The following is an 8024-nucleotide window of genomic DNA, read 5'->3' on the forward strand; positions in this document are numbered from 1 at the left end:
CCATTTTAGAGAGCAACCTAAAATCTAAAGGCAAGTTAACAAACCTGCCTCCCTTCCCCCATTAACAGTTCCGTTTTAAAAAATAGACTTCCTATGATTGTATACCCCACATGATTCTCCTTTATCCTGCTCTGCACCTGTTAAGTAGATCAGAGGAAACCAAAATATTTCCAAGACATACACTTTACCTAAACCAGCTTCAGTTTAGAGTCAAATACCATACACTATATAAAGAACAGTCTTTTTTTTTGTTTTTTGGAATACCACTGTTTGAAAACAAGGCCTTTTTTTTGCTTAAGCCCATGTTTAAATTTCAGAGATTGTCAAAGGACTTCATCTTTAAAAACAAAAATCTTTGCAATTTCTCTTCTAAATATTTATCTCAAAGAAATAATCAGAGTTGCAAAAACAGCTTTTGCAAGGATGTTCACTGAAGAATTATCTATAAGATATGGAAACAACATAAACTTGCAACAACCTGGAATTAGTGAAAGAAGTTATGAAATACCCATTATATGGAATATCATAGTAATTTTTAAAATTTTCAAAAATATTTGATTACAGGGGTGCCTGGGTGGCTCAGTCCTTTAAGAATCTGACTTTGGCTCAGTTTGTGATCTCCGGGTCCTGGGATCCAGCCTCCCTTTGGGCTCCCGGCTCAGCATGGAGTCGGCTTCTCCTTCTCTCTCTGCCCCTCCCCCCGCTTGTGTGTACTCTCTCTCTCAAATAAAATCTTTAAAAAAATATTTGATTATATGAAAAAATGTAGTAGTAAGTGAAAAGAATGGAATACAAATTGTATATATAGCATGATTCCAATTTTTAAAATATGTAACTTTCTATACTGGAAATAGATTAAAAAATGAGCAGGTGGTACAATTATGAGTAATTTTAATTTTCTTCATTATAAATCCCTTTATAGGGCACCTGGGTGGCTCAGTTGGTTGAGCGGCTGCCTTCCGCTCGGGTCATGATCCTGGAGTCCCAGGATCAAATCCCGCATTGGCTCCTTGCTCAGGCTCCTTGCTCGGCGGCTGGGAGTCCGTTTCTCCCTCTGACCCTCCCCTCTCTCATGCTCTCTCTCTCTCAGATAAATAAAATCTTTTAAAAAAAAATCCCTTTCTATTTTCCTCTAAAATGTTTACAATGACTTTGTATTTTTTTTGGTAATATTTTATTTATTTATTTGAAGAGAGAAAGAGAGTGCAAGCACAAGCAGGGGGAGCGGCAGGACAGAGGGAGAGGAAGAAGCAGGCTCCCCGCCGAGCAGGGATCCCGATACCGGACTCGATCCCCAGGACCCTGGGATCATGACCTGAGCCGAAGGCAGACGCCCAACCGACTGAGCCACCCAGGCGCCCCAATGACTTTGTATTTTTTTTTTTTTAAGATTTTATTATTTATTTGACAGAGAGAGAGAGAGTGAGAGCAGGAACACAAGCAGGGGGAGTGGGAGAGGGAGAAGCAGGCTTCCCGCCGAGCAGGGAGCCCCATGTGGGACTTGATCCCAGGACCCTGGGATCATGACCTGAGCCGAAGGCAGACGCTTAATGACTGAGCCACCCAGGCGCCCGACTTTGTATTTTTTAACCCAAAGCAAAGTGGTTAAAAATACTTTAAGAATGCACTACTTAAGATACTTTTCTAGTAAATTAACTAAATCATACATATTGACTATTGTAGCATTTCCTATCATGTTCACTTCTAGAAAACACTATGCAGTCTATAATGGTAATTCCCCCTGACCTGAAATACAAGCGCCCAAATATCAAAAAGAATGATAAGAAATGACAAAACTGGAAATACACAAGCTAGTTAAGAAATACAGCAAAAAAGCTTACAGATTACATTAGTCTATGAAAGATACTGTATTATTCAGTGTCAATAGCAGAATGTCAATCTGAGTGCAACACTATGTAATTAGAGCATATAATAAATATTCAAAGCTATTATACTGACCTCACAAATTTTATTGAAGAGGAAAACGTTATATATATTATATAGAAATTACATATCTATAAGCAGCTTAAAAGAATCAGCGTTAGATTTTCAATAAACGGGTTACAAGATTACAAAAAATAACTTGCTATTCAATCTTTTAAACCAAAGATAGCAGAAAGAAGAGATCAGACTTCATAAAAGAAACTGACTTCTATGCGCAAAATGAACCCATGCTTCAGAACTAGTCACATGATACCAGGTTATTTCAAGAGTCCTTTCACTCAGAAGTTTCTGCTTATTTCATTTTAATTCAGTACTATCACTTTACCAATGATATTTTAACAAATACTATCAAATACCATAGGATTTCACTCATGTGTGGAATTTAAGAAACAAAACAAACGAGCAAAGAAAAAAGAGAAATGAAAGTTTCTTAAATGTGGACAACAAACTGGTGGTCACCAGAGGACGGATGGGGGAAAAAGGTGAAGGGGGTACCTGGATGGCTCAGGTCATGATGGGATCGAGCCCCGCATCCCGCACCCCGCATCGGGCTCCCTGCTCAGGCAGGGAGCCTGCTTTTCCCTCTCCCTCTGCCTCTCCCCCTCGCTTGGGCTCTCTCTCTCAGGCAAATAAATAAAATCTTTTAAAAAAAGAGTATATTTATGGTGATGAGCACCGAGCAATGTATAGAACTGCTGAATCACTATATTGTAGAGCCGAAATTAATATAACATTGTATGTTAACTATGCTGGAATTTAACGGATAAGGACATAATTTTAACCAACCAGATAAAAATGCATGGTAACTCAAAGAATGACAGAGTTAACGAACCCGTCATAGAACTGGCAAGATGACAATAAACACTGGAAATTAATTCGAGGTTAACAGTTTTAAGGGTGGGAGTTGAAAAGGACCCCTCAGAAGCCAGCTATCCAACAGGATTCTCAAGCGCAGATCTACGTTAACTTCTCCTCTTTTCTCTGTTAATGAGGGCATACCAGTTAAATATACAGATTAACTCCTCCATTAGGAACTTTTCCAAACCTGCACTCCTTTAAAGGGCAATTATAAGGAGAAGCACTTGCTTTTTTGAGAGTTTTACACAAGACCTCCCATTATGGGCAGTCACAAAACTAAGAATGAAGTAGGATAAGCCAACGGATTCTGTAAGATTACCGACAAACACTAAAATACTGCTCAGTAGTTACTTAAGAAGGAGGAAAAAAAAACAACCCATCACAGTAATGGCTTTCACAGGCTATCTGGCACAACATTTGAGGGAAAACACTGTAAGAAAGCATTACTTAAGAGGTTTTTATTCTTGTTATCAGCCAGAATTAGATTATTTCTCCTTTGCTTGTAAAATTGGATGGCTGGAGAATATTTGCAGGCAAGTACAAATGGGGGCGAGACTTAAGTGATGAGGATTCTACCATTTCTGCAAACTCCTGTTCAAGTTGTAGTGTGTCTCTGATAGACTACTACAGTACTTTGATTTTATATAGCACCTGTCTGCTGAAGAGCCAAGGGTCACTTATCCACAGCTCACTTAGCCTTTCAGCATGCCTGTGACATACATAGATTAGAAACAGATGGCTAAATAAAGTAAAATCCACATCTGGACACCGAGAACTTGTGTGATTTACCGACGATGGCCTAGATGTCCAAACTGCAGAGGACTCCAAGCCCTTGGACTCCATGCTCAATGCCTTTTCCAGTGAACGACACTACCTCCTTACCCTTAAACAAACTTCTAGACCGTTAAGAAAAATTAAGTTTTCTCGTAATACAGAATCAGTAGGTTTAATGCACCAAAATCCTGGCTAAGCAATGATGTTAATGGTACCTCTATATTTTAAAGAACTAACATGAGTCATGGAATAGGCCACTGGTGAACGTCTTCCTGCCATAGCTACCAATTTGCCAACAAGGTAGTTAGCTTGGTTCTACACAGGTGCATTAAAATTTGAAAAATCAACTAATATTAACTGAAATAAGCCAGGCTACAACTATTTGGGGAAAAAAAAAAAAAAATCCCGGCAAACCAAAAACCTTGAGCCACGCCCTCAACTGTATAAATGAGAAGATGCATAATGTACTCGATGTTAGTTATCAATATAATAATTTTAAGTGACTTTCTCAAGGTCGAACTATGAGTCAGTAGCCATGTCTAAAATCTAGTTCTTTTGAAGGTAAGTCCAATATATTTTTCCCTTAGTATTTCGATTTTCACTTAAAAGCATGTTTTTTCTTCCCTAAAACATTTTATTCTAACATTTGTCTTTCAAGTGCTAAGATTAAGGCAAATTAGATATTATTAAACATACTGAATGACAGTGCCTCACCTTCATAACTACAGTGAGTTGGTCCCAAGAATTATGACCTGCTGAGAATGACATTTCATGATTAGACAGTTTTTTATATTTCTAAGTCATAACTAACCAAAGCTGTATCATAACTAAGAACAGCTAGTCCTGACCATTGGTATCTAAAAGAGCTTCCAGGAGGCACCTGGGTGGCTCAGTCAGTGAAGCGTCTGCCTTCAGCTCAGGTCATGATCCTGTGGTCCTGGGATGGAGCCCTGCATCAGCCTCCCTGCTCAGCAGGGAGTCTGCTTCTTCTCCCTCTGTCCCTCCACCCACTTGTTCTCTCTCTCTCTCTCAAATAAATAAATAAAATATTAAAAAAAAGAGCTTCCAATGTGTAATGTATCCAAAAAGCTTCTGAAACCTCCCAACACATTGAATGAACAAATATATGGTAGATCACTCTCTAGAATAATTACCCAGACTCAAAACACGATCTAGCCGTATTCTTTCAAACTGTGTTTTATTAGTTTCACAGATCAAATTTTTCCCTCTCTGGATTACTTTTAACCAACAGAAAAAATTATCACATGAGCAAATATGAAGTGATTTTAAAAGCAGATACCCACATTGTTGTCTTTCGATAGATGCTCATTTTCAATTTTACACCAGCTACTTTTGGAATCTGTACTAAACAGCAAAAAGAGTTTAGCGTTCACATTTCGCCTAGATTGTGCTCATGAAATGCAATCGCGGATTCCTGAATTTATCATCTGTGGTAAGAATATCATGTCAGTAAATTTCTTGGGAAGGCTAGTAGAAATGATGCCTAAAACAGAACATGGAATAATGGAAAGTGGCCTTTCTTCCTTTTTTCCCCCCGTGGGTTTCACCAGAATCACTTCAGTTCTCAGGCACCATGGCCAAGCTCCCCTTTCTGTTCAGCAACAGTCATGCGGTTTGCCTACGAGCAAAATTTCATTTGGTTTCTGATAGTGCCCTGGATACTGACATTCTGCCAATATAAATAGTCAAGTCTAATGTGCATGTAACCATTTGTAGAAGAGATGTAATCACAACCAAAATATTACTCGCCAGTTATAATTAATCCTTCTACCCCAAATGCCATAAGCCTAGACATTTTTAGCAATGGGCTCTAAATGATGGCATCAGACTGGAGACCCTGGACTTGAATGCTGAGTGTCTGTACTCAGTCAAGGCAGAGCATAATTTGCTTGGCTCCCCACCTCGGGTAAAGAAAGAGGTTGATAAATTGCTAGATCTAACAGTAGAGATTAAGAATTAGACTCACAACCCCCTCATCTTACTAAAAACCCGAGTTCATGAAATGATAGCTGCCCCCCCCCATTAAGTCAGTAACAGTCAGTGGTTTTAAATGAGTGGACACTTGAAGACAATGAAATGCTCCACAGACTGAGAACCTAGTGATGATCCTGTTTTGATGTGAGTTAATAATATTTTATAAAAAGAGCTCATCTCCCTACCACTTTAACCTCGTTGGATTGTGGTACTCTCTCTTTGAGGTTAAAATATGTATTAGGAGTTCAATCTAAAATTCTGTTGTCACCTCACTTCCACTAGGGGGGTCTATCTACCAGTGTAGTTTAACTACAATAACTCAGGTGCAGCTTAATTCCACTTTGAGCAAATCTGCGCCACAAGGCTAGCCTTGAGTTCAGAACTATATGCTTTCAAGGAGTTCTAGTTTTTAGGCTCAGAAACCCCAGCACAGCACAAAAATGGAGTGCTCGAGTCATTCCGAGGTTGCTGCAGTAGACGGAGGGGTTTTTTGGCTAATGCACACAAAGCCAACATCTCTTAAATGTTCCCGTTTCATTTATAGCTGCCCTAGTTTCAAGGCTGAATATGTATCAACTGGATCCATTTTTGTAAATAAGTAAAGCTTTTAAACTCCTGACCTCAGAGACTCCTCTGCCTGTTGCTTTTCTTTTTTTTCCTCTGCCCATTTCTATACTCTGCAAAATATAATCTGAATATCAGAACTGCCACGTTTTTCCAAAAGCAATCTTAACTTGGGCCACATGGGCAGGTATTGGTCATCATCACAGGAGGGAGCTGTTTCAGGGGCCTCTCATTATTCCATCAAGATACTGACAGGCAAAAACCCAACCAGCTAGATTTATCAGATTTAAGATCCACTGTTTTTGTGCCTGATTTCTGATCCAATTAATTGCAACCCACAAATAACTGGTGGTTAATTTTAGTCAAGAAATGATCCACCACCTTCAAGGAGACGCCTAATAAAGAGAACAGTTCAATCAGAATATAGGCCAGAACCAGGAATACGGGTAAATCCTAATTTTTTTTTTTTTTAACACTATCTTAAGGAATATGGCTTCAAAACTATCCTCTAGGGATGAAGTGGGTGTGAATTAAAGGACGATTTTCCTAGAAAATAATTACTAAGATATTTTTTAAATTTAGGAAAGCCACCGGGGAGATATTTGTCCCGGCACAAAGAGATTTCAAGCCCTTATTTTAAAAACAGCTCCCGTTTTTATTTTGGATAAAATCGGAGCACCAAATTCCCTTTCTGTTCCCCTCCTCCAAATCCAAGTAGAATTCCCTGGAGTAGAGGCTAGTTTCACACTCCCCCTCTCCTTTTTTTTTTTTGTCCTGGTAGTTTTTGGAAAATGGGCTCCAGCCATTACATTCCAGTTTTCAAGGCAAAAGAAGTCATGTGACCATTACCCTAGGGGCATCAGAGACTTGGGGCACGTGATGCCAATCAGCAAGTGTGGGACTTCGGCCACTTCGCTGGAATTCACTGTAAACCGCATCTCCAGGATCAAGTTGAGGCTCCCAAACACAGTGTGACATCAGTCAAGTGGCGTAAGAGCTTACCTCTCAGGAGTCTGTCATTTCACTTCACGTTTTCTACCTGCTGTGCGGCCAGCCAGGCTCTCCCCCCCCACCCCCTCCCTCGTAACAGGCCGGGCACCCCCGGCATCCCGTCCGTCGGATCCTAAATGGCGAGGCTCTCCAACACAGTTAGTTCTAACCTCAACCTGCACCCGTAGGGATGGTGTGCAGATCCGGTGAGGAGCAAGAAGCAGCGCGTCGCGCAAGTGTCAGAGAGCATTCACCCCACGCCACCTCCCAGCCTGGGATCCTCTAGCTGTCCTGGAGCCGGGCCGTTGGAGCCGCCAGCGCGGTACGAGCGGTAGCAGCGGTGGCGGCAACTTTGGGACTGGCAAGAAGCCAGGGCGGGGGTGGTCAGCGTCCCCCGGCCTCTTATTTAAGCGCTTAAGTACTGCGAGTGGAGGAAAGTCAACAGCGGCAAGTGCAGCTGGGGGGCGGGGGGAGGGGAGATCACCCCCCCCCATCCCACTGCCCCTGCCGCTCTGCCTCCCCCGGGAGCCCCGAGAGGTCCCGCGCTGCCCCGACCGTGCGCTCGGGGCTGCAGAGCCAGAGGAGCCGAGCAGGGCGCGGACCGAGGGGTCCGGGGAGATGGGGAACCGAAAGGTTCTGCCCCAGTGGCCCGGCGATGTTGAGCTACCGAAAGGGAAAAAGTGCTTACTCATAGGGAGACGCGGTGCGATCGCGGCGCTCTCGCTAATGGCCAGGGAAGCAAGCGGGAGGCAGGCAGCTCCCGGAGCCCGGTTCCTTCCCCGGGCCAGGGCAGCCGCTCAGAACCCCGGAACTGGAGTGAGCCCGCGAGGTCACCCGAGGCGGGCGAGCGGGGGCCGGAGGCAGCCTCCGGGATTTCCTGAGTCCGGGGCGGGAGGGGG

General features: G+C 42.4%; 1 protein-coding gene across 5 annotated transcripts in view; it reads right to left on the minus strand.

Moving 5' to 3' along the window:
- Positions 1-8024, minus strand: part of PLS3 (plastin 3) — an 81417-nt gene that overhangs the window by 72844 nt on the left and 549 nt on the right. Inside the window, exon 1 of one of the 5 annotated variants that reach the window (XM_032392726.1) lies at positions 7814-7989. The exons of the other annotated variants lie outside the window; for them this stretch is intronic. The gene's annotated coding sequence lies outside the window, so the exon portion shown is untranslated. Of the gene's footprint in view, positions 1-7813; positions 7990-8024 lie in introns of those variants that run through there. 5 annotated transcript variants of the gene reach the window in all.

This window comes from Phoca vitulina, unplaced genomic scaffold (genome assembly GCF_004348235.1).
Source record: "Phoca vitulina isolate PV1807 unplaced genomic scaffold, GSC_HSeal_1.0 scaffold69, whole genome shotgun sequence".
Classification (NCBI taxonomy): domain Eukaryota; kingdom Metazoa; phylum Chordata; class Mammalia; order Carnivora; family Phocidae; genus Phoca; species Phoca vitulina.